A 26,065-nucleotide genomic window follows, 5' to 3' on the forward strand; every position below is an offset into this window, starting at 1 on the left:
TAAGCTGTAACTTTTATAGGCCCTGGGCTCTGTTACACACTGCCAGGCTGCATTCAAACTCAGGGTCCCTACTTGTGGTAATATATCTCCAGCCCAGCCCTGACCCCTTATATTTCTAAACTTGCTACACTGATAAGCACCTATATTACCTTTAGTTTTTTGCCTCTTGATCACCACTCCCCATATCTAGTTTTACCAATTCTTGTCTTTCTTTTCTTTCATCCTGTAACTGCAAGCCTTGTATGTTTACCTCTCCTTTCTCCTATTCCCTAATAGTTCTATTCCTTTCCCCTGCCCACTGAAGTTACACTCAGGTTTTACTTACTTTCCCGGCTACTATTCACACTATATAGCTTACAATTTTCAAGACTTACTGATTGTTTCTGGCGTGTCCTTCTCCTAGGAGTTGGTTCAGCCCACTCCATTTGACCTTGCTCCGCTTGGGATCACTCCACTCTCCTCCCTTCTCCCATTCCCACCCACCACCACTTTTCTCAGATGTATATTGTCACTAAATTTGCATAGCCACACCCACTACCCAATTACACATTTTTCCACACAATCTAAATTCCCTCCCTCCCTCCCTACCACCCCGCTCCATCCCACAATCACCTACCCACCTATTAATCTTCAGCAGCTCACATCTGATTTTCAACTCTCCTTCATATTATTTTTCATCTCTTTACCTTCCTTTTTCTCCTCACAAGCTAAAACCTAACCAACACAACCACCCTCTATCTCTCTTTCACACTTACAACCTCTTCTCCTCATAACTCTCATCCCAATCATGTTTCAACTCTACCTCATAAGCCCTCCACTGTTCTGTTTCTAATTCCTAACTTCCAACATGTAGAATTGAATTATTTACAACCATTTCCTAAACACACATATCCCAAAACTAATAGAGACATTCTCCTACCCTTCTTAATCTCTCCTCTGCTTAATATCATCAGTATGCAACTCCTTAAACCCAAAATATTTACATTGACTCCTAACTCACCTGAACTAAAATACAAATCCCTCACCTACTACAACTATGCTATTCCTCATTGGCACAAGTCATACCTAACTGTCAGGGGCAGTAGAACAATCAAGAAGATGCTTTCCTCAGGCTCTTTCATTGCATGCCTCAGTTGGGTTGACACCTGTGATTTCCCCAAATGTGGAAAACTCAACATCATATTTCCTCCTCCTCCTGTTTTTCTTTCTCTCCCTCCAGCGCTGGTTCTCCATAACCAAAGTCATACAACAATGTTGCTTCCCAAGACTGAGGTTCTGCTTCTTTTCCCTGAAAATTTTTGGTAGTGCGGAGTTCTGGTTCCATGCCTTCTTCCTTCCTTACTTCCTTCTCTTTTCTTCATTCCATACTTCCTTCCATTCACCTGCTTTCTCAGTTGCACGTGGCATCAACAGTCCTTCTTTCTTTCTTTTTTCTTTCATTCCCTCCTTCCTTCATCCCTCCCATGCATTTATTAAGATTCTGTGTGAAAGACATTTGCTTATTAAATTTTTCTTGACTGCAGCCGTACCTTGCCTATGCAAAATGTTCTATCCCTGTCTTCGCAAGGTGCAAAGTGACTGTATCATACATCTGCGGCACAACTTCCTCCTTAGAATAGGGCAGCCAGGCCACCTCTGACCCATAAGAAGAAACAGCTATTGCAAGCCTCAGATAGTACCTCGGCCTCCCAAGATCTGCAAGCTCAGCTCTGTTAGTCACGTATTTCATTTGGAGCATCAGAATGTCATTACAGCAAACAGGGATGCACTTTTAAACACTTTGAGGGTCTCTTTTGTTTTCAAGAGCTGTCTATATGTCTGGGAGCAGCTGCTGAGCAAACCATCCTAGCTGCTCAAGCAATCTATCAACAGGAAAGCATGTGTTTCACACATTTTTTAAAGATTGTAGCTTCTTACTAGTTTACTTAGAATTACTTCAGGTTGCTCAAAAGCACTTTGCATTTTGATAGAAGTTGTCTCACTCTCTCTCTCTTCTAAATGAAAGGAGGTGAGTCAAAACCTAGTGTAAAATGTTCACAGGCAAAGCAGGGTGGGATATTGCTTTAGATGGCAAAATTTCCTCAGATTTTTCTTGTGCTCTAGTAAAGATGCAGAGCCAATCTTTAGATTCAAACCCCATTTTATCACTAACCTCATACACAGTTGCAAAAACAACTAACCACACAGGTAATGACATTTACAACACTGGAACTGCTGGTTTTCGGTAGAAAACGTGAATAGTTGGAGGGGATGGGGATACTATGATCAGGATTGTCATTTCTCTAAGGTGAGACTTTTCTATTGCACACTTTCTATGGTTCATTCCTGTGATTTCCCCATACATGGGAAACTCAACTACATAATTTTTGATGGGGGGGGGGGGGGGACTATGATTGAGCAGTTATTTGAACTTAAGCTAAAAATCTGATCTTATTTTTTCCTCTAGCATTTTTAGCTTATAAGCCCATATTTCTAGCCAATGTTATACATACAATTCCTGAAGCTTTTAGCTCAGGAATAGTAAATTATTTCCTCTTATATATAACACTTACCTTTTTCTCCAAATGCATTTGTTTTCCATTTTATTCTCTCAAAACAGGCCTTGCATGCTCTCTTCTCATCTTCTCACCTCATGTGCTATTTCCCATAAACTAAAGTCATACTTAACTGGCAGGGGCAGTACCACAAACAAGAAAATGTTTTTCCGAGGCTCTTCCATTGCACGCTTCAGTTGGGTTGACCCCTCTGATTTCCCCAAATGTGGGAAACTCAACTGCATATTTCCTCAGGTCTCTATTAAATTATTGAATGTTTCAAAGTTCGAATGCTGACACCATATGAAAAGTTCGAAGGTGAAAGGCAATGGCTCTGTAAACACAGAATGGGAAAATTTCCCTTTTCTGCACTGAAGTGCGGTCTCGAAGTTGGTGTATTTAAGTAGGGGGGTGAAGGGGTGCAGGGGACATTTTTATTATATATTCAAAGATTCAAATTTTGCTCATATGTTGTCAAACATATGAGGTTCAAAAGTTTGAAGCTTTGAATATATAATATAGACCCTATTTCCTCATCCTCCTGTTTTTGCCTTATCACCCCCCCCCCCCCAGCACTGGTTGTCCATAACCCAAGTCATACAACAACGTTGCTTCCCAAGGCTGAGGTTCTGCTTCTTTTCCTTGAAATTTTTGGTAGTGGGGAGTTGGGGTTGCGCAGTTTCCTGTACTTAAACTAACCCAGCAAATCTGTTTCTGTCATGCTACCATGCTTAGCTCACAAGCCCTTATTTCTGACATGTGTTATGCATACAGTTCTTCTGAAGCAGAAACAACAAATCATTTCTCTTATTTACAACACTTACCTTTTTCTCCAAATGCATTCATTTTCCATCTTTCTGTCTCAAAACAGGCCATGCATGCTCTCGTCTCCTCTTCCCACCTCACCTGCTATTTTCCATTAACCAAAGTCATAGTTAACTGGCAGGGGCAGTGCCACAATCAAGAAGATGGTTTCTGAAGTCTCTTCCATTACACGCTTAAGTTGGGTTGACCCCTGTGATTTACCCAAATGTGGGAAACTCAACTGCATATTTCCTCCTCTTCTTCCCCCAACACTGGTTCTCCATAACAAAAGTCATACAACAATGTTGCTACCCATGGCTGAGGTTCTGCTTATTTTCCTTGAAAATTTTTGGTGGTCAGGACTTGTGGTTGCACAGTTTCCTGAACTTAAACTAACTAGCAGATCTGTTTCATCCATGCTAGCATGCTTGGCTCACAATTCCTTATTTCTAACCAATCCAATACATACACTTCTAACTCAGAATCAACCAATCATTTACTGCTATTTACAACACTTACTTTTTTTCTCCAAATGGACTTTTTTTCTATCTTTTTGTCTCAGAACAGGCCTTGTGTGCATTTTTCCTTCCTTACTTCCTTTTTTCATCATTACATACTTCATTTCTTTCCTTTGCTTTCTCTCTTGCACGTGGCATAGACAGTCCTTCCCTTCTTTCTTTCTTTTTTCTTTCCTTCCCTCCTTCCTTCATTCCTCCAGTGATTTAAGATTTTGTGTGGAATACATTTCCTTGTATATTTTTTTTCACTGCAACCAAACCTTACCTATGTGAAATGTTGTATTCCTTTCCTAGCAAGGTACAAAATGACTATATAATGCACCTGTGTACACAACCTCCTCATTAGAATAGGGCTGGTAGACCACCTCCCCCAGTAAAAAGTAGCGGCTACTATTAGCCTCAGATATTGCTTCGGCCTACCAAGATGTGCAAGTTTGGCTCTGGTAGTCACATATTTCATTTGGGGTATCAGACTGTCATTATGGCAAACGGGTGCACTTTCAACCACTTAGAGGGTCTCCTTTGTTTTTAGGTGCTGTCTGTATGTCTCGGAGGAGCTGCTGAGTACAGCATCCTAGCTAGCACCTCAAGCAATCCTTCAACAGGAAAGTATGTTTTTTACCCATTTTTTTGAAAGACGCAGGAAAAGATTGCAGCTTCTTAATACCTTACTTAGATTTATGTTAGGTTACTCAAAAGGCCTTTGCATTTTAAAAGAGGCTGTCTCACTGTCTCTCTTGCAACAGAAAGGAGATGTGTCAAAACCTAATCTGAAATGTTCACGGACAAAGCATGATGGGATATTACTTTAGATGACATAATTTCCTCAGACTTTCTTCTGCTCCAATAAAGATGCAGAGCCATTCTTTGTATTCAAAGCCTGTTTCGTCACTAACCTGATACGCTGTTGCAAAACGAACTAATCACCCAGATAATGACATTTACAACACTGGAACTGCTAGTTCTCGGTAACCAAAGTCAATAGTTGCAGGCGATGGGGATATTATGACCAAGATTGTGGGTTCCCCAGGGTGAGACTTTTCCACTGCACACATTGATGGGTTCATTCCTGTGATTTCCCCAAATGTGGGAAACTCAGTTACCTATTTTTTTTAAAATGGCAGATTATGTTTCAGCAGTTATTGGAACTTAAGCTAAAAATCTGGTCTTTTTTTTTAATTCTAGCATTTTTTGCTGATAATCCCATATTTCTAGCAAATGTTATACATACAATTCCCAAAGTTCCTAGCTCAGAAATAGTAAATCATTTCTTCTTATTTATAACGCTTACCTTTTTCACCAAATGCATTTCTTTTCTGTCTTTCTCTCTTGAAAGAGGCCATGCATGCTCTATTCACCTGTTCTTACCTCACCTGCTATTTCCAATTAACCAAAGTCATACTTAATTGGCAGGGGGAGTACCACAGTCAAGAAGATAGTTTCCTAAGGCTCTTCCATTGCACGCTTCTGTTGAGTTGACCCCTGTGATTTCCCCAAAAGTGGGAAACTCAACTGCATATTTCCTCTTCCTCCTGCTTTCCCCCCCAGCACTGATTCTATATAACCAAAGTCATACAACAATGTTGCTTCCCAAGACTGAGGCTCTGCTTCTTTTCCCTTGAATTTTTTAGTAGTGGGGAGTTGTGGTTGCACAGTTTCATGAACGTGAACTAACCAGCAGAATATGTTTCTTTCATGCTAGCATGCTTAGTGCACAATCCCTTATTTCTAACCAGTCTTCTACATACAGTTCTTCTAAGTCAGAAACAACCAATGATTTCCTCTTATTTACAACACCTGGCATTCTATCAGTGTAGTACCTTGCAGGATGTGCAGGAGCAAAGCCTGCCCCAAACACGCCTGCAGGCTGCCAGAGGCAACAGCTGCATGAATATTCATTTGTGCACCTTAAGCAATGTTGATTTACAAACATACCAGAGCAAAATATGATGCACAAAAATATTCCAACCTGGTTAAAAACAAGGAAAATGATACTCCTTTCTAAAAATGAACTTGCTAACATTTGTATATGCTAATGAACAATAACTTCTCTTCTGACTCTATAACCTTAAATATGGGAAATCACACAGACAGAGTCTATAGCCACCAAAACAAAACTTCAATCATGGCTTTTACACATTTAAGATGCACAGTATATTGCTCTATTACATTGCATGGACTATGAAACTTTGATAAACCATATTGCAGCTAAGCCTTCACCAATGCCAAAATATAATCCCGGAAATAAAATGTTATACACATTTTGATAATGGTTCAAACTGTAAAGATCATCAGATCACTATCTGACAACATGACTGCAAATGACTAGAAGCCCCAGAATAGATGAACAGTTGACAAAAAATGAGCAAAGCTGGTGTTAATATTCTTACATTATGGTATTGCTTGTGGTGGAATTGCAAGTGATTTCAACATATTTATTGGGATGGCATCTCTAAGTCTGAGGATTTGTTTTTCAGTGACAGTTCCACAGTTGACATGTGAATCAGCATGACTGCCATTCTTCTTTGCTATCCCCGCCCATTCCGCTTGCCATTCACTGCTAGCACACCCAAACCTGCACAAAACTAAACGCGAGGTACTACACTAGTAGAATGCCCAACACTTACCTTTTTCTCCAAATGTAGTTCTTTTATAAGTTCATAGGTTCTTAGGATGATACTAGGCTACTGACCCGGAGGCCCTTATAAGCCTAGCCAAGAATTTCGCCCATGTTTCCTTAAAGTCAGCACCTGTTTCCCCCGTCCAGCAGGGACACAGGTGGGATCCCAGGGGTATATTTTCTGTTTCCCATCCAGTCGTCCAGGTTCCTCTTAAAGAGGGCTAGAGAGGTACTCTGCTTGACATGGAGAGGGAGTCTATTCCACAGACAGGGGAGTCTTTGGGACACAAATCTATCCTGGCAACAAGTTCTATTGATGTCATAAACCAGGTTAAGGCCTTGCATGTAGGTTATGTGAGTGGAGTTTGTCTTACGGATATGCAACAACTCCATCAAGGCTGGGTCTGAAATGGCCTTTTTTGCCAGACACAGGTCACCTCTGAGCAGTCTGTATGAGACTGAGTAGAGGGTCACGGCTTTAAGCCTATCTGTATTGGATAGGTGTTTGAGACCCTGGATTTCCCTGGTCAGGAACCTCTGTGCTTTCTCCAACTGCTGCTTGTGCTTGGCAAGGTACATGCCGAAGGGGGCATTGTAGTCAATGATGAGTCTGATAAGGGAGGAGTACAGGGATGTAATGACCTCCTTGTTCCTGCATGAAATACCCTTGTTTATATGGAGGGCCATGTAGAAAGCCTTCCGTACAACAGGGGCAATGTGGTGGTCAAAAGTTGGGTTGCTATCAACCTGGGTGCCCAAGTACCTCACAACTGACTGCATGCTTAGTACATTGTTATTAATGTGATAATTAGTGGGGATGACATTTTCCCCAAAGGGGATAATGATGCATTTCTTGGCATTCAGTTTGAGGCCATGCTTCTGGCACTAATCATTAGTTTGGGTAATGCCCTCTTGTAGGATGTTCACATCAGTAGGGGAATTTAAGATAGCACGCAGCTTGCAGTCATCTGCAAACTTGGTCAGCCACAGATCACTGGTTTTGGCTTGCACCTCAGAAAAGTATATCCTATACATTTAGAGGCTCCAAGATCAATCCTTGGGGTACACTGATTGTTACGGGTCTGCTACTAGAGGTGGCTTCCCCTACTTTGACTGAGTGGGTTCTATCATTGACCCAGTGAGCTACCCATCTGGTAACATATGAGTGGATGCCTAGCTGGGTGATTTTATCTATTATGCCTGAGTGGGGAATAGTTTCAAAGGCTTTGGCTAGGTCAAGGTAGGCGGTGTGCACCATCTTCCCCTCATCCATGACTTTGGTGACTGTTTCAAAGATGTAGACCAAGTTTAACAGGCATGATCTCCTTTTGAGAAAACCAAACTGTGTGGGGTCAAGTGTTTGGAGGTTTGCCAATGTCCTTGTTTATAAGGTCCATGATAATGTGTTCCATGGCCTTGCAGATCAGGCTAGTTAGGCTGATGGCCCTATAAATGCCTGGGTCTGTGGATGCTCCAACTTTGTGTAGAGGGATGACAGTGGCTGTCCCCTATTCAACTGGGATGAAGCCAGTGCTCAGGCTTTGGTTGAATAGGGTGTCTAATGGAGCTGAGAGCTTATGCCTTAGTTCATGTAGGATACAGCCAAGGATGTTATTGGGTCCCATGGAAACCTGTATTTTTTGCCTTTGAGAGGGCATTAGGGACATGCTCCCTGGTGATGAGGGGAGGGGGCAAGTGCTGGGGATGTCCTGGTTTACTGATGGGGGACAGGGGGGGGTGAAGTTTTCACTGAACCTGTCTGACAGCAGGTTGGCTATATCTATGGCATTTGTGTATGTGGTGCTATTGACCACCAGTTCAGAGAAAGTTTAGGTGTTGCCTTTGAGATTGCGGACATATGTGAAGAAGGTCTTGTGATTGTCCTTGGTGGATGTGGCCAATTTGGACTCAAAGTTAGTCTTAGAGGATTTTCTGTATTTCTCTCTCAAAAGAGGCTATGCATGATCTCCTCTCCTCTCCTCTTCTCTTATGCTATTTCAGATTAACTAATGTCAAACCTAACTGGCAGCGGCAGTACCATAATCAAGAAGATGGTTTCCCAAGGCTCTTGCATTGCATGCTTCAGTTGGATTGACCCCAGTGATTTCCCCAAATGTGGGAAACTCAACTGCATATTTCCACCTCCTCCTGCTCTGCCTATTCATCCAGTGAGTTTTATCCATAACCAAAGTCATACAACAATGTTGCTTCCCAAGGCTGAGGTTCTGCTTCTTTTCCTTGAAAATTTTTGGTAGACGGGAGTTGCAGTTTCCTGAACTTAAACTAATTAGCAGATTTGTTTCTTTCATGCCAGCATACTTAGCTCACAACCCCTTATTTCTAACCAGTTTTATACATACAGTTCTTCTAACTCAGAAACAACCAATCATTTACTGTTATTTACACTTAACGTTTTTTATCCAAATGGACATCTTTTCTATCTTTCTGTCTCATAACAGGACATGCATGCCTTTTTGCTTCCTTCCTTCTTTCTTTTTTCTTCATTCCATACTTCCTTTCTTTCACTTGCTTTCTCTCTTGCACGTCGCATCAACAGTCCTTTCCTTTTTTCTTTCTTTTTTCTTTTCTTCCCTCCTTCCTTCATCCCTCCCATGCATTTGTTAATATTTCATGGAAAAGGCATTTTCTTGCTAAATTTTTCTTGACTGGAGCCGAACCTTGCTTATGCAAAATGTTCTGTCCTTCTCCTCGCAAGGTGCAATACATCTGCATGCACAACCTCCTCTTTAGAATAGGGCTGCCAGGCCACCTCCCCCCGAGTAAGAAGCATTAGTTATTACAAGCCTCAGATATTACCTTGGCCTACCAAGATGTGCAAGCTCGGCTATGGTAGTCACATATTTTGTTTGGGGTATCAGAATGTCATTATGGAAAACAGATGTGCACTTTCAACCATTTAGAGGGTCTTCTTTGTTTTCAAGTGCTGTCTGTATGCCTGGGAGGAGCTGCTCAGCAGAGCATCCTAGCTGCTCAAGCAATCCGTCAACAGGAAAGCATGTTTTTCACTCATTTTTTTTAAAAAGACACAGGAAAAGATTGTAGCTTTTTACTGGCTTACTTAGAATTACCTCAGGTTACTCAAAAGCGTTTTGCATTTTGTCTCAGTCTCCATTGTCTAACAGAAAGGAGACAAGTTAAAACTTAGTGTAAAATGTTCATGGGCAAAGCAGTATGGAATATTACTTTAGACACCAACATTTCCTCAGATTTTTCTTGTGTTCCAATAAAGATGCAGAGACAATCTTTGGATTCAAACCCCATTTTGTCACTATCTTCATACACTGTTGCAGAAACAGCTAACCACCCAGGTAATGACATTTACAACACTGGCACTGCTGGTTCTCAGTAACCAAAGTCAATATTTGCAGGGGATACCGATCATACGACCAAGATTGCGGTTTCTCCAGGGTGAGACTCTTGCATTGCACAGTTTGATGGGTTCATTCCTGTGATTTCCCCAAATGTAGGAAACTCAGTTATCTAATTTCTGACAGTGAGGGACAATGTTTGAGCAGTTATCTGAACTTAATCTAAAAATCTGATTCTTCTGGCATTTTTAGCTTATAAGCTCATATTTCTAGCCAATGTTATACATACAATTCCCAAAGCTTCTAGCTCAGAAATAAAAAAAATAACTTCTTCCTATTTACAACACTTACCTTTTTATCCATATGCATTTCTTCTCCTTCTTTTTCTCTTGAAACAGGCCATGCATGCTCTCCTCTCCTCTTCTCACCTCACCTACTATTTCCCAAAAAAAAAAGTCATACTTGACTGGCAGGAGCAGTACCACAATCAAGAAAATGGTTTCCCGAGGCTCTTCCATTGCACACTTCAGTTGGGTTGACCCCCTGTGATTTCTCCAGATGTGGGAAACTCAACGTCATATTTCTTCCTCCTCCTCTTTTTCCTTCTCTCCCCCCAGAGCTGGTTCTCCATAACCACAGTCATACAACAGTGTTGCTTCCCAAGTCTGAGGTTCTACTTCTTTTCCTTAAATTTTTTTGGTAGTGGGGAGTTGTGTTTGCACAGTTTCCTAAACTTAGACTAACCAGCAGATCGGTTTCTTTCATGCTATCATGCTTAGCTCATAATCCCTTATTTCTAACCAATCTTATACATATATTTCTTATAACTCAGAATCAACCAATCATTTACTGCTATTTGCAACACTTACCTTTTTTTCTCCAAATGGACTTCTTTTCTATGTTTCTGTCTCATAACAGGCCTTGCATGCTTTTTTCCTTCCTTACTTCCTTCTTTTTTCTTCAGTCCATACTTCCTTTCTTTCACTTGCTTTCCATCTTGCATGTGGCATCAACATTATTTCTTTCCTTCTTTCTTTTTTGTTTCCTTCTCTCCTTCCTTCATCCCTCCCATGCATTTGTTAATATGTTGTGTGAAAGACATTTCCTTGCTAAATTTTTCTTGATTGCACATGAACCTTGCCTATGCAAAATGTTTTATCCCTTTCCTAGCAAGGTACAAAATGGCCGTGTCATACACAAGTGTGCACAACTTCCTCATTAGAATAGGATTGCCAAACCACCACCTCCCAAGTAAGAAGCATCAGCTATTACATGCCTCAGATATTACCTCAGCCTATAAAGATGTGCAAGTTCGGCTCTCTTAGTCATGTATTTTCTTTGGGGTAACCGTATTAGAATGTTATTATGGCAAAGAGGGGGTGCACTTTCAACCACTTAGAGGGTCTTCTTTGTTTTCAAATGCTGTCTGTATGTCCAGGATGAACTGCTGAGCAGAGCATCCTAGATGCTCAAGCAATCCTTCAAGAGGAAAGCATGTTTTTCACCCATTTTTTGAAAGATGCATGAAAAGGTTGTAGCTTTTTACTAGTTTACCTAGAATTATGTCAGGTTACTCAAAAGACCTTTAGATTTTGAAGTAGGTTGTCTCACTCTCTCAATCTTGTAAAAGAAAGCAGACAAGTCAAAACCTAGTGTAAAATGTTCATGGGCAAAGCATGATGGGGTATTACTTTAGATGGTGAAATTTCCTCAGATTTTTTCTTGTGCTCCGGTAAAGATGCAGACCCAGTCTGTAGATTCAAAGCCCATTTTGTCACTAACCTCATACATTGTTGCAAAAACAACTAAACACCCAGGTAATGACATTTACAACACTGAAACTGCTGGTTCTCTGTAACCAAAGTCAATAGTTGCAGGCTATGATAATATTATGACCAAGATTGTGGTTTCTGAAGGGTGAGACATTTCCATTGCACACTTTGATGGGTTAATTCCTGTGATTTCCACAAATGTGGGAAACTTAATTACCTAATTTGTTATGGTGGGGGACTATGTTTTAGCAGTTATCAGAACTTAAGTTAAAATCTGGTCTTTTTTCTTCTAGCATTTTAAGCTTATAAGGCCACATTTCTAGCCAATGTTGTAAATACAATTCCTGAAACGCCTAGCTCAGAAATAGTAAATCATTTCCTCTTATTCGCAACACTTACCATTTTCTCCAAGTGAATTTATTTTTGTCTTTTTCTCTTGAAGCAGGCCATGCATGCTCTTCTCTCCTCTTCTCACCTCACCTACTATTTTCCATTAACCAAAGTCGAACCTAACTGGCAGGGGCAGTACCACAGTCAAGAAGATGGTTTCCTGAGATGTTTCCATTGCACGTTTCATTTGGGTCGACCCCTGTGATTTCTGCAAATGTAGGAATCTCAGCTGCATAGTTCCTTCTCCTCTTACTTTTCCACCTCTTCCCCCCAGTGTTGGTTCTGCATATCCAAAGTCATACAACAACGTTGCTTCTCAAGGCTGAGGTTCTGCTTCTTTTCCTTGAAAATTTTTGGTAGTTGGGAGTTGTGGTTGCACAGTTTCCTGAGCTTAAACTGAGTAGCAGATCTGTTTTTTTCATGCTAGCATACTTAGCACAATCCCTTATTTCTAACCAGTTTTATACATAAAGATCTTCTAACTCAGAAACAACCAATCGTTTACTGCTATTTACAACACTTAACTTTTTTCTCCAAATGGACTTCTTTTCCATCTTGATGTCTCTGAACAGGCCATGTATGCCTTTTTCCTTCCTTACTTCCTTCTTTTTTCTTCATTCCATACTTCCTTTCTTTCACTTACTTTCTCTCTTGCATGTGGCATCGACAGTCCTTTCCTTCCCACCTTCCTTCATCCCTCCCAAAATATGGGAAACTCAATTATATATTTTCCCCTCCTCTTCCCTGCCCAGCTCTTTCTCCATAACCAAAGTCATACAACAAAGTTGCTTCCCAAGGCTGAGGTTCTGCTTCTTTTCCTTGTAATTTTTGGTAGTGGGGAGTTGTTGTTGCACAGTTTCCTGAATTTTAACGAGCAGATTGGTTTCTTTCATGCTATCGTGTTTTGCTCACAATCCTGTATTTGTAACCAGTCTTATAAATACAGTTCTGCTAACTCAGAAACAACTAATCATTTACTGCTATTTACAACATTTACCTTTTTTCTCCAAATTGAAAAAGGTAAATGTTGTAAATAGCACTAAATGATTAGTTGTTTCTGAGTTAGCAGAACTGTATTTATAAGACTGGTTATTGTACTGCGGTGGTGGTGCTGTGGTAGCGTTGTCGCCTCACAGTAAGACATTGCCCTGTTCGATTCTCAGCTAGAGCGTCTTCTGTGTGGAGACATGCGTGAATGGGCATACCTTCATTGAAGGTTGTGCATCAGGGCCGGCAACTTGGCACATAAAAATCTACTGCCAATCATTAGCGGACTGGAGTTCCGCTGTGGCGACCCCTAAATGGAAAAGCCGAAAGACACAACAACCTTTTTTCTCCAAATTGACTTCTTTTGTATATTTCTCTCTCAAATCAGGTTGTGCATGCCTTTTTTACCTCCTTACTTCCATCTTTTTTCTTCATTCCACACTTCCTTTCTTTCACTTGCTTTCTCTCTTGAATGTGGGATTGACAGTCATTCTTCCCTTCTTTCTTTCTTTTTTCTTTCCTTCCCTCCTTCCTTCATCCCTCCTGCGCATTCATTAAGATTGTGTTTGAAAGGTGATTTCCTTGCTAGATTTTTCTTGACTGCAGCTGAACCTTACCTATGTGAAATGTTCTATCCCTCTCCTATCAAGTTGCAAAATGATGGTATCATACATCTGCATACACAACCTCCTCCTTAGAATAGGGCTGGTGGCCACGTCACCCAAGTAAGAAGCATCAGCTATTGCAAGCCTCACATATTACCTCAGCCTACCAAGATGTGCACGCTTGGCTCTGTTAGACACGTATTTCATTTGTGGTATCAGAATATCATTATAACAAATGGGTGCACTTTGAACCACTTATAGGGTTTCCTTTGTTTTCAAGTGCTCTCTGTAGGTCTGGGAGGAGATGCTGAGCAGACCATCCTAGCTACTCAAGCAATCCATCAACAGAAAAGCATTTTTTTCAGCCATTTTTTTAAAACACACAGGAAAAAATTGTAGCTTCTTACTAGATTACTTAGAATTATGTTAGGTTACACAAAAGCCCTTTGCATTTTGAAAGAGGTTATCTCACTCTCTCTCTTCAAATAGAAAAGAGATGAGTCAAAACCTAGTGTAACATGTTGAAGGGCAGAGCATAATGGGATATTCCTTTAGATGGAGACATTTCCTGAGACTTTTCTTGTGCTCCGATAAAGATGCAGAGTCAATCTTTGGGTTCAAACCCCGTTTTTTCACTAACCTCATACACTGTTGCAAAAACAACTAATCACCCAGGTAATGACATTTACAACACTGGAACTGTTGGTTCTCAGTAACCAAAGTCAGTAATTACAGGCAATGGGGATACTACCACAATTGTGGTCTTTCCTGGGTGAGACTTTTCCATTGCACACTTTGATGGGTTTATTCCTGTGATTTCCCCAACTGTGGGAAATTCAACTACCTAATTTTTGATTGTGGGGGAGTATGTTTGAGCAGTTATCTGAACTTAAGCTAAAAATCAATCTTTTATTTCACCTACCATTTTTAGCTTATAAACCCATATTTCTTGGCAATGTTATAGATACAATTCCTGATAGTCCTAGCTCAGAAATAGTAAATCATTTCCTCTTACAACACTTTCCTTTTTCTACAAATACATTTCTTTTCTGTTTTCCGATCTCAAAACAGGCCATGCATGCCCTCCTGTCCTCTTCACACCTCACCTGATATTTCCCATAAATCAAAGTCACACTTAACTGGCAGGGGCAGTACCACAATCAAGAAGATGGTTTACCGAGGCTCTTCCATTGCATGTTTTGGTTGGGTTGAACCTTGTGATTTCCCCAAAAGTGCAAAACTCAACTACTTATGTCCACCTGCCCCCCCAGCCCCGGTTCTCCATAACCAAAGTCATATAACAATGTTGCTTCCTTACACTGCAGTCCTGCTTCTTTTCCTTGAAATTTTGGTAGTGAGGAGTTGTGGTTGCACCATTTCCTGAACTTAAACAAACCAGCAGATCTGTTTCTTTCATGTTAGCATTCTTAGCTCTCAGTCCTTTATTTTTAACTCATCTTATACATGTAGTTCTTCTAAATCAGAAACAAGAAATCATTTCCTCTTATATACAACACTTATCTTTTTCTCCAAATGCATTTGTTCTCTGTATTTCTTTCTCAAAACAGGCCATGCATGCTCTCCTCTTCTCACCTCACCTGCTATTTCCCATTACCCAAAGTTGTAAGTAACTGGCAAGGGCAATACCGCAATCAAGAAGATAGTTTCCCGATGCTCTTCCAGTGCACGGTTCAGTTGGGTTGACTGCTGTTATTTCCCCAAATGTAGGAAACTCCACTGCACATTCCTCTCCTCCTGCTCCTGTCTCTCCTCCCCAGCACTGGTTCTCCATAACCAATGTCATACAACAATGTTGCTTCCGAAGGCTGAGGTTCTGCTTCTTTTCCTTGAAAATTTTTGCTAGTGCCGACTTGTGGATGCACAGTTCCTGAACTTAAACTAACAAGCAAATCTGTTTCTTTCTTGCTAGCATGCTTAGCTCACAATCCCTTATTTATAACCAGACTTTTCTTGTGTTCCAATAAAGATGCAGAGACAATCTTTGGGTTCAAACCCCATTTTACATACAGTTCTTCTGAGTCAGAAACAACCAATCATTTACTGCTAATCACAACACTCACTTTTTTTTTCTCTAAATGGACTTCTTTCTATCTTTCTATCTCAAAAAGGGCTGTGCATGCCTTTTTCTTTCCATACTTCCTTTTTTTTCCATTCCATACTTCCTTTCTTTAACTTGCTTTTTCTCTTGCATGTGGCATTGACAGTCCTTCTTTCTTTTTTTTTTCTTTTCTTCCCTCCTTCCTTCATACCTCCCATCCATTTATTAAGATTTTGTGTGAAAGGCATTGTTTTGCTAAATTTTTCTTGACTGCAGCTGAACCTTGCCTATGCAAAATGTTTTATCCCTCTCCTAGCAAGGTGCAAAAATGACTATCATACATTTGCATGCACAACCTCCTCCTTAGAATAGGGCTAACAGGCCACCTCCACCCAGTAAGAAGCATCAGCTATTGCAAGCCTCGGATATTACATTGGCCTCCCAAGATCTGTAGCTTGCCTCTGTTAGTCACGTATTTCATTTGGGGTATCAGAATGTCATCAAACACTTTGAGGGTCTCCTTTGTTTTCAAGACCTATTTGTATATCTGGAAGGAGCTGCTGAGCAGAGCATCCTACCTGCTCTAACAATCTATCAACAGGAAGCATGTTTTCACCCATTTTTTTTTTAAATGCAGGAAAAGATTGTGGCTTTTTACTAGCTTACTTAGAATTACCTCCGGTTACTCAAAAGCCCTTTGCATTTTGAAAGAGGTTGCCTCACTCTCTCTCTTCCAACAGAAAGGAGATGAGTTAAAACCTAGTATAAAATATTCATGGGCAAAGCATGATGGGATATTACTTTAGACACCAAAATTTCCTCAGACTTTTCTTGTGCTCCAATAAAGATGCAGAGCCAATCTTTGAGCTCAAACCCCATTTTGTCACTAACCTCATACACTGTTGCAAAAACAACTAACCACCCAGGTAATGACATTTACAACACTATAATTGCTGGTTCTCTGTAACCAAAGTCAATAGTTGCAGGTGATGGGGATACTGTAGCTAAGATTGTGGTTTCTCCAGGGTGACCCTTTTCCATTGCACACGTTGATGGATTCATTTCTTTGATTTCTCCAAATGTGTGAAACTCAACTGTCTAATTTTTGATATTTGGGGCCTATGTCTGAGGAGTTGCTAAAGCTCTGATCTTTTTTTTTCTTTTAGTATTTTTAGCCAATAAGACCATATTCCTAGCCAATGTTATGCATACAATTCCAGAAGTTCCTAGCTCAGAAATAGTAAATCATTTCCTCTTATTTACAACACTTACCTTTTCCTACAAATGCATTTCTTTTCTGTCTTTCTTTCATGAAACAGGCCATGCATGCTCTCCTTTCTTCTTCTCGCATCACCTGCTATTTCACATTAACCAAAGTCATACTAAACTGGCAGAGGCAGTACCACAATCAATGGTTTCCTGAGGCTCTTCCATTGCACTGTTCAGTTGGGTTGACCCCTGTGATTTCCCCAAATGTGGAAACTCCGATGCATATTTCCTCCTCCTCCTCTCCCTCTAGTGCTGGTTTTCCATAATCCAAGCCATATAACCATGTTGCTTCCTAAGGCTGAGGTTCTACTTTTTTTTCCTTGACATTTTTGGTAGTTGGGAGTTGTGGTTGCACAATCTCTTATTTCTAACCAGTCTTATACATACAGTTCTTCCAATTCAGAAACAACCAAATAATTTCCTCTTGTTTACAACACTTACCTTTTCCTTCAAATGCATTTCTTTTCTGTCTTTCTGTCTTGAAACAGGCCATACATGCTTTCCTCTCCTCTTCTCACCTCACCTGCTATTTCCCATTAACTGAAGTCATACTTAACTGACAGGAGCAGTACCACAATCAAGAATATAGTTTCCCAGTGCTCTTGCATGCACACTTTGGTTGTGATAACCCCTGTGATTTACCCATATTTGGGGAAAATCAGCTGTATATTTCACCCTCCTTCTCCTCTCTCCCAGTGCTGCTTCTCCAGTACCAAAGTCATGCAACAATGTTGCTTCCCAAGGCTGAGGTTCTGCTCCTTTTCCTTGAAATTTTTGGTTATGGGGAGTTGTGGTTGCAGTTTTCTGAACTTAAACTAACAAGCAGATATCTTTCTTTCATGCTAGCATGCTTATCTCACAATCCCTTATTTCTAAGCAGACCCATACATACAGTTCTTCTAAATCAGAAACAACCAATCCTTTCCAGTTATTTACAAGACACCTTTTTCTCCAAATGCATTTCTTTTCTCTCTTTCTCTCTTGAACAGGCCATCAATTGTGTCCTCTCCTCTTCTCATCTCAGGTGCCATTTCCTATTAACCAGAGTCGTACTTTTCTGCCAGGGGGAGTAGTACAATCAAGAAGACAGTTTCCCAAGGCTCTTCTATTGCACACTTTGGTTGGGCTGACCCCTGTGATTTTCCCAAATGTGAGAATCTCAATTGCATGCTTCCTCCTCCCCTTCTTCTCCTCGAGTGCTGGATCTCCATTACCAAAATCATACAACAATGGAGCTTCCCAGGGCTGAGGTTCTGCTTCTTTTCTTTGAAAATTCTTAGTAGTGGGGAAACTAACTAGCATATTTGTTTCTTTCATGCTGGCATGCTTAGCTCACAATCCCTTGTTCCTAACCAATCTTATACAAACAGTTCTAACTCAGAAACAACCAATCGTTTACTGCTATTTAAAACACTTAACTTTTTTCTCTAAGTGGACTTCTTTTCTGTCTTTCTGTCTCAAAGTAGGCCATGTATGCCTTTTTCCTTCCTTACTTCCTTCTTTTTTCTTTATTCCATACTTCCTTTTTTCAATTGCTTTCTTTGTTGAACATGGCATAGACAATCCTTTCCTTCTTTCTTTCTTTTTTCTTCCTCCGACTCTCCCCAGCAATGGTTCTCCATAACCAAAATCGTACAACATTGCTTCCCAAGGCTGAGGTTTTGCTTGTTTTCCTTGAAAATTTTTGGTACTGGGGAGTTGTGTTTGCACAGTTTCCTGAACTTAAACTAAGTAGCAGATCTCTTTCCTTCATGCTAGCATACTTAGCTCACAATCCCTTATTTCTAACCAGTCTTATACATACAGTTCTTCTATCTCAGAAACAACCAATTATTTACTGCTTTTTATAATACTTGCCTTTTTTCTCCAAATGTACTCTTTTTCTATCTTTTTCTCTCAAAACAGGGCATGCATGCCTTTTTCATTTCTTATTTCCTTATTTTTTCCTTCCATAGTTACTTTCTCTCACTTGCTTTCTCTCTTGCACATGGCATCAACTGTCTTTCTTTCCTTATTTCTTTCTTTTTTCTTTCCTTCCCTCCTTCCTTCATCCATCCTGTCCATTTATTAAGATTTTGTGTGAAAGGCATTTCCTTGCTAAATTTTTATTGACTTCAGATGAACCTTGCCTATGTGAAATGTGCTATCCCTCTTCTATCACGGTGCAAAAATGACTGTATCATACATCTGTATGCACAGCCTCCTCATTAGAATAAGGCTGACAGGCCACCCCCTCCCTGTAAAAAGCATCACCTATTACAAGAGTCAGATATTTCCTCAGCCTACCAACATGTGCAAACTCGGCTCAGTTAGTCATGTATTTCATTTGGGGTACCAGAATGTCATTATGGCAAACAGAGGTGAACTTTCAACCCTTAGTAGGTCTCCTTTGTTTCCAGGTGCTGTCTGTATGTCTGGAAGGAGTTGTTGAGCAGTGCATCCTAGCTGCTCAAGCAATCCATCAACAGAAATACATGTTTTGCACCCATTTTTTTAAAGATGCAGGAAAGCATTGTAGTTTCTTACTAGTTTGCTTAGAATTATGTCAGGTTACTCAAAGGCCCTTTGCATTTTGAAAGAGGTTGTCTCTCTGTCTCTTCTAACAGAAAGGAGATGAGTCAAAATCTACTGTAAAATGTTCACTAGGAAAGTATGATGGGATATTACTTCAGATATAGAAATTTCCTCAGACTTTTCTTGTGCTCCAGTAATGATGCAGAGCCAATCCATGGGCTCAAACCCTGTTTTGTCAGTAAACTCATACACTGTTGCAAAAACAACTGACCACCCAGGTAATGACATGTACAACACTGGAACTGCTGGTTCTTGGAAACCAAAGTCAATAGTTACAGGGAATGGGGTTACTATGACCAAGATTGTGGTTTTCCATGGTGAGACTTTTCCATTGCACACTTTGATGGGTTCATTCCTGTAATTATCCCAAATGTGGGAAACTCAACTACCTAATTTTTGATAGTGGTGGACCATGTTTGAGCAGTTATCTAAACTTAAGCTAAAAATCTGAACTTTTTTTTCTTTTTGCATTTTTAGCTTATCACCTGCTGTTTCCCATTAACCAAAGTCATGCCTAGCTGGCAGGGGCAGTTCCACAATCAAGAAGATGGTTTCCTGAGGCTCTTGCATTGTGCACTTCTGTGGGGTCAACCCCTGAGATTTCCCTAAATGTGGGATACTCCACTGCATATTTCCTCCTCCTGCTCCTCTCCCCAAGTGCTGGTTCTCCTTCACCAAATCCATACAACTTTGCTTCCAATGCTTTTTTTCTTAGAAATTTTTGGTAGTGTGGAGTTGTGGTTGCACAGTTTCCTGAACTTAAACCAACCAGCAGATCAGTTTCTTTCATGTTGGCATGTTTAGCTCACGATCCCTTATTTCTAACCAGTCTTATATATAGAATTTTTCTAAATCAGAAACAACCAATCATTTCCTCTTATTTACAACACTTACCATTTTCTCCAAACACATTTATTTTCTGTGTTTCTCTTTCAAAACAGGCCTTGCATGCTCTCCTTTCCTCTTCTTACCTCACCTGCTATTTCCCTTTCACCAAAGTCGTACCTAACTGGCAGGGACAGTGCCGCAATCAATAAGATGGTTTCCAGAGGCTCTTCCATTGCATGCTTCCATTGGGCTGACTCCTGTGATTTCTCTAAATGTAGGAAACACAACTGCATATTTCCTCCTGCTCCTCTGCCTCCTCCTCTATCCCTTAGCACTGGCTCTACATCACCAATGTCAGACAACAATGTTGTTTCCCAAGGCTGAGGTTCTTCTTCTTTTCCTTGAAAATTTTTAGTAGTTGGGAGTTGTGGTTTCACAGTTTCATGAACTAAGTAGCAGATTTGTTTCTTTCATGCCAGCATGCTTAGCTCACAATCCCTTATTTCTAATCAGTCTTATACATACAGGTCTTGTAACTCAGACACAGCCAATCATTTACTGCTATTTACAACACTTACCATTTTTTCTCTGAGTGGACTTCTTTTTTATCTTTCTGTCTCAAAACAGGTCATGCATGCCTCTTTCCTTCCTTATTTCCTTCTTTTTTCTTTATTCCACACTTCCTTTTATTCAGTTGCTTTCTCTGTTGCATGTGGCATCGACAGTCATTCTTTCCTTCTTTCTTTCTTTTTTCTTTCCTTCCCTCCTTTCTTCATCCCTCTTGTGCATTTATTAAGATTTTGTGTAAAAGGCATTTCCTTCCTAAATCTTTCTTGACTGCAGCCGTACCTTGCCTTTGCAAAATGTTTTATCCCTCTCCTAGCAAAGTGCAAAATGTCTATATCATATATCTGTGTGCACAACCTCCTCATTAGAATAGGGCTTGCAGGCCACCTCACCCCAGTAAGAAGCATCTGCTATTACAAGCCTCAGATATTACCTCTGCCTACCAAGATGTGCAACCTCAGCTCTGTTATTCACGTCTATCATTTGGGGTATCAGAATGTCATTATGGCAAACAGGGAGGAACTTTGAAGTACTTAAAGGGTATGTTTTGTTTTCAAGTGCTATCTGTATGTCTAGGAAGAGCTGCTGAACAGACCATCTTAGCTGCTCAAACAATCTGTCAAAAGGAAAGCATGTTTTTCACCCATTTTTTAAAGACACAGGAAAAGATTGTAACCCCTTACTAAAATTACCTCAGGTTACTCAAAAGCCCTTTGAATTTTGAAAGAGGTTGTCTCACTCTCTCTCTCTTCCAACAGAAAGGAGATGATTCAAAACCTAGTGTAAAATGTTCATGGGTAAAGCATGATGGGATATAACTTTAGACACCGAAATTTCCTCAGACTTTTTTTGTCCTCCAATAAAGATGCAGACCCAGTCTTTTGATTCAAACCCAGTTTTGTCACTAACCTTATACTGTTGCAAAAAGAACTAACCACCCAGGTAATGACATTTACAACACTGGAACTGCTGGTTCTCAGTAACCAAAGTCAACAGTTGAAGGCGATGGGGATATTATGACCAAGATTGTTTTTTGAGGGTGAGACTTTTCCATTGCACACTTTGATGGGTTTATTCCTATGATTTCCCCAAATGTGGGAATCTCAACTATTTAATTTTTGATAGTGGGGGACTACATCTGAGCGGTTATTTGAACTTAAGCTAAAAAAAACAATTTTTTTTTTTATTCTAGCATTTTTAGCTTATAAGCCCATATTTCTAGCCAATGTTAAGAGTGCAGTTCCCAAAGCTCACAGCTCAGAAGTAGTAAATCATTTCCTCTTATCTACAACACTTATCTTTTTCTCCAAATGCATTTATTTTCTGTCTTTCTCTCTTGAAACAGGTCATGCATGCTCTCGTCTCCTCTTTTCACCTCACCTGCTATTTCCCGTTAACCAAAGTCATTCATGCCTAACTGGCAGGGGACTACCACAATCAAGAGGATGGCTTCCCAATGCTCTTCCATTGCACAGTTTGGTTGGGTTGACTGCTGTGATTTCCCCAAATGTTGAAAACTCAACTGAACCCCCCCCCCCCCCGTGCTGGTTCTCCATAACCAAAGTCATACAACAACATTGCTTCCCAAAGCTGAGGGTCTGCTTCTTTTCCTTGAAAATTTTTGGTAATGTGGAATTATGGTTGCGCAGTTTCCTGAACTTAAACTAAATAACAGATTGAATCAGCAACAGAAGCTCCACCGGAAGAACAGCGATCCGTAATTAAAATAAAAGCTCCAAACAGTCACGAAAGGAACGCTGCGGCTTGCAGGCAGTGGATGTCTGCCTTATACTAAAACAGTTCAAAGAACGAACCACATGTACGACAAATGAAGCACCAATTCTGGCACAATAGGTAACCTGTTGGTTACATAAATGAACTTCAAAACCAAGAAAAGCCACCAACTCAAAAGGTGGATAGAAGCTTCCTTTATTCAGTGAGCGCTTTCACCCCAAACGGGTTTCTTCAGACTGTACAAAAAACTAATGGCAGCACAGCCCATATATACCTTAAGTGATCAGCTGACTAATAATTCAATTAAAAACATTATTCTTAAAAACAAGTCTAAAACATAACAATTCTAAAACATAACAATTTGTAGCAGCTTTTATACAATAAATATACTAAATATGATACATCAAAATGTGCAAAGGAGCTTAAAAATATATAAAAATATATAATCAAACAATTCAACTCATCATAAACATTTACCACATAACCACTAGATGGTGCTGTATTACACAGAAAATGCATTAATGTGTATATGTATGAGCACAATCAATATAAGCATCACTAAAAATTAGAAATAAAAGGCTGTTCTACTAATATACAACATTTTTATGGAACAGCATTACTAAACAATGTACTACCTCACAAAGGGCCATCTTATTTCATCACCTTTCTCAGCCTTCTCTTCTTGAGAAAAGGTTGTAGACTAATTTTATCATTGAGCCCAGGCAAAAAATCTGCCTTACATCTGATAATCCACTTGGTTTCCATTTCCAGTGTAAGATTCTCTAGATCACCACCTCTAGAATTGGGATCTATTGCCTGTATAACAAGAAAACTAAAGGTATGGGCAGGACCTTTAGCTTTATGGTGTTTGGCTAAAGCGTTCTTTTCATCACCTACCCTCATGCAATAAACATGCTCCCTAATCCTTTCTCTCAGCGTTCTATTGGTTTTGCCAATATAGAACGCTGAGCAGGAGCAAAATATACAACGTTGGCCGTTCTGCAGTTTGTCCCAGTGCAAAATTTGAATGTTCTATCTAACAATGGTGGTTTGAAGGTTGTTTCTGTGTTGATAAATGTGCATTGATTGCAACCACTGCATGGAATAGTGTTATAAGCTTGTGTGGGTGCATCCTTAATATTCTTATGACATAGCATCCTCCTTAGGTTCAAACTATTCTTATAGCTGAATCTAGGTCTAACCCCAACTAAATTACTGATGGAATCTTCGACCCGTAGAACATGCCAATGTTTGTCTATAATGGCTCTAATATCAAAGATGTCACTTGTGTAGTAGAGAGGTATTTTGACATAATCAAACCCATGCTTAATGTCTATATGTTCATTTTCACTCATATTTTCTATGGTGTTTGAGAAATAAGGTTTGGCTCTATTATTTCTCATAGACAATACTTCCATTTCAGTTTCATCAATTTGTGTAGCATTATAGTCTCTCTCTAATAACCTGTATCTGAGTCCCTCCAATTCATCTTTATATCCAGCCTCTGTGGGATTAAGTCTAGAGGCCCTCATAATTTGTCCCTTAACAACGTTCTCAAAGATGTGCTTAGGGTGCATACTACTTCTGTGTAATAAAGTGTTTCTGAAACATTCTTTCCTGTGGACAGATGTATTGACTATTCCATTAGGTAGCCTCATGACATTAACATCTAGATAAGGGATGAAATCTTGGGAATAATTCATGGTAAATTTCAGATAGTCAGTGTACCCATTAATCTCTTTCTCAAACGCCAATAGAGAAGACTCACTACCTGCCCAAATCATAAAGAGGTCATCCACAAATCTTTTATAAAAAAGTACATATTGTTTGTAATTCTTGGAAGGGAATAGTGTCTCTTTCTCCCATTCAGCCATAACAATGTTGGCGTAGCTATTGGCACAAGATGTGCCCATAGCTACGCCATCATTTTGTAAGTACATTTCTTCATTAAAAAAGAATATATTGTTCTCCAGAATGATCTCCAAAAATAAAGCCAATAACTCAATGAACTGCATGTCCATCTCTGTGTGCTTTTTAAGGTAATTCTGTACACACTCCACACCTATCTTATTGGGAATGACTGTGAACAAACTTTTCACATCAAATGTCACCATAAGATAATCTACTCCATCACTTAAACTTGACATAAAATCATATAGATCTATCAAGAAATGCTTGCTATCTCTCAATACATATGGGTTTTCATTAACTACAGTCCTTAAATGATGTTCTACAAAGAGTGAGAACGGTTCGGTTAACCAACCCCGACCTGATACAATGGGTCTCATGGGCGGGTTTTCCAGACCCTTATGCACTTTGGGTAGCCCTTTTAGTATGGGTATAAACGGATGATTCACCTTTAGGAACTTATAAAAATCTTTCCTAATCAACCTACTTCTAAGTAGGTCATCTATTGTGTCATACACTCTAAATATTTTCATCATCACTTCATTGATGTCAACCTTTGTGTAAGATCCGTCAGTTCTCAATAAAATGTTCATATTGTTTATATAATGTTGGGAGTCCATAACTACAATAGGACCACCTTTATCAGCAGGTGTGATGATAATGTTCATGTCCGTTTTTAAAGCTTGGAGGGCTTCCCTTTCTAAGTGTGTCAAGTTTGTTTTCTTATGTCTCTTAGTTCTATTATCTCGATTGGAGTAATAAGAATATAAATCACTCTCTACAAGTTTTGTGAATGTTTCTATTACAGGGTGTAACACGGGAGTGTAAGTGCTTACTGGTTTAAAAATGTCCGTTGCTCTGTCCTTGTCATATAGGCCAAAATCTAATCTCAACTGTACATTCCTGGCAAACAGCTTCATGTCAATAATGGAGTCAGTAATATCACTTGTTTTACAGGGTATAAAAGATAGACCTTTGTTAAGGACTTGTTCCTCATACCCAGTTAACTCTCTCCTAGAAAGGTTAAGAACTAAGGATTCCCTTTCTTTCCCCACATCTTTTTTAGGGTTGGTCCTGCTTGTTCCATATCTGTTACCTTCCTTTTCTGTCTCCCCCTGCTCATGGAGCGAGATCTCCCTCTGAACCGATAATAGCAGATTGGTTTCCTTCATGATAGCATGCTTAGCTAACAATCACATATTTCCAAGCAGTCTTATACATACAGTTCTTATAACTCAGAAATAACCAATCATTTACTGCTATTTACAATACTTCTTTTCTATTTTTGTCTCTCAAAACAGGCCGTACATGTCTTTTTTCTTCCTTACTGCCTTCTTTTTTCTTCATTCCATACTTCCTTTCTTTCACTTGCTTTATCTCTTGCATGTGATATTGACAGTCTTTCTTTCCTTCTTCCTTTCTACCAAAGGTGGAGTCAGAATACAGTATTAATCGGCCATTCATCTTCCAGTATTCTTTCCAAATTTCAGTAACCAAGGGGAATTCTTGCTGGATTCACTGGACATTCATAGACAATTGCTTACTATTTGCATTGTACAAAGAACTT

The 26,065-nt window shown here is 39.8% G+C and overlaps 6 non-coding genes and 13 pseudogenes across 6 annotated transcripts; all 19 read left to right on the plus strand.

The window, feature by feature from the left end:
• Positions 1-1,061: 1,061 nt before the first annotated feature.
• LOC122817129 lies at positions 1,062-1,189 on the plus strand (annotated as a pseudogene).
• A 1,048-nt stretch (positions 1,190-2,237) lies between these two features.
• LOC122817079 lies at positions 2,238-2,390 on the plus strand (annotated as a pseudogene).
• Positions 2,391-2,659: 269 nt separating this feature from the next.
• On the plus strand, positions 2,660-2,787 carry LOC122816995 (annotated as a pseudogene).
• A 678-nt stretch (positions 2,788-3,465) lies between these two features.
• LOC122817036 lies at positions 3,466-3,593 on the plus strand (annotated as a pseudogene).
• A 1,244-nt stretch (positions 3,594-4,837) lies between these two features.
• On the plus strand, positions 4,838-4,999 carry LOC122817028. The gene has a single exon (XR_006367141.1). It is a non-coding gene; the product is annotated as a U1 spliceosomal RNA (small nuclear RNA).
• A 255-nt stretch (positions 5,000-5,254) lies between these two features.
• Positions 5,255-5,382, plus strand: LOC122816971 (annotated as a pseudogene).
• Positions 5,383-8,490: 3,108 nt separating this feature from the next.
• LOC122816965 lies at positions 8,491-8,616 on the plus strand (annotated as a pseudogene).
• A 1,239-nt stretch (positions 8,617-9,855) lies between these two features.
• LOC122817050 lies at positions 9,856-10,021 on the plus strand. Its single transcript, XR_006367144.1, has one exon. It is a non-coding gene; the product is annotated as a U1 spliceosomal RNA (small nuclear RNA).
• A 242-nt stretch (positions 10,022-10,263) lies between these two features.
• LOC122817153 lies at positions 10,264-10,395 on the plus strand (annotated as a pseudogene).
• A 1,277-nt stretch (positions 10,396-11,672) lies between these two features.
• Positions 11,673-11,836, plus strand: LOC122817097. Its single transcript, XR_006367146.1, has one exon. It is a non-coding gene; the product is annotated as a U1 spliceosomal RNA (small nuclear RNA).
• Positions 11,837-12,082: 246 nt separating this feature from the next.
• On the plus strand, positions 12,083-12,213 carry LOC122817111 (annotated as a pseudogene).
• Positions 12,214-14,284: 2,071 nt separating this feature from the next.
• LOC122817025 lies at positions 14,285-14,447 on the plus strand. Its single transcript, XR_006367140.1, has one exon. It is a non-coding gene; the product is annotated as a U1 spliceosomal RNA (small nuclear RNA).
• Positions 14,448-14,690: 243 nt separating this feature from the next.
• On the plus strand, positions 14,691-14,815 carry LOC122817001 (annotated as a pseudogene).
• Positions 14,816-16,594: 1,779 nt separating this feature from the next.
• Positions 16,595-16,741, plus strand: LOC122817146 (annotated as a pseudogene).
• A 694-nt stretch (positions 16,742-17,435) lies between these two features.
• Positions 17,436-17,562, plus strand: LOC122817139 (annotated as a pseudogene).
• Positions 17,563-17,936: 374 nt separating this feature from the next.
• Positions 17,937-18,064, plus strand: LOC122817126 (annotated as a pseudogene).
• A 1,665-nt stretch (positions 18,065-19,729) lies between these two features.
• Positions 19,730-19,892, plus strand: LOC122816983. Its single transcript, XR_006367130.1, has one exon. It is a non-coding gene; the product is annotated as a U1 spliceosomal RNA (small nuclear RNA).
• Positions 19,893-19,971: 79 nt separating this feature from the next.
• On the plus strand, positions 19,972-20,099 carry LOC122817061 (annotated as a pseudogene).
• A 1,749-nt stretch (positions 20,100-21,848) lies between these two features.
• On the plus strand, positions 21,849-22,009 carry LOC122817029. The gene has a single exon (XR_006367142.1). It is a non-coding gene; the product is annotated as a U1 spliceosomal RNA (small nuclear RNA).
• The last annotated feature ends 4,056 nt before the right edge of the window (positions 22,010-26,065 follow it).

The sequence above is a fragment of the Protopterus annectens genome, chromosome 1.part1 (assembly GCF_019279795.1).
Source record: "Protopterus annectens isolate FY-2018-M chromosome 1.part1, PAN1.0, whole genome shotgun sequence".
In the NCBI taxonomy this organism is placed as follows: Eukaryota; Metazoa; Chordata; order Ceratodontiformes; family Protopteridae; genus Protopterus; species Protopterus annectens.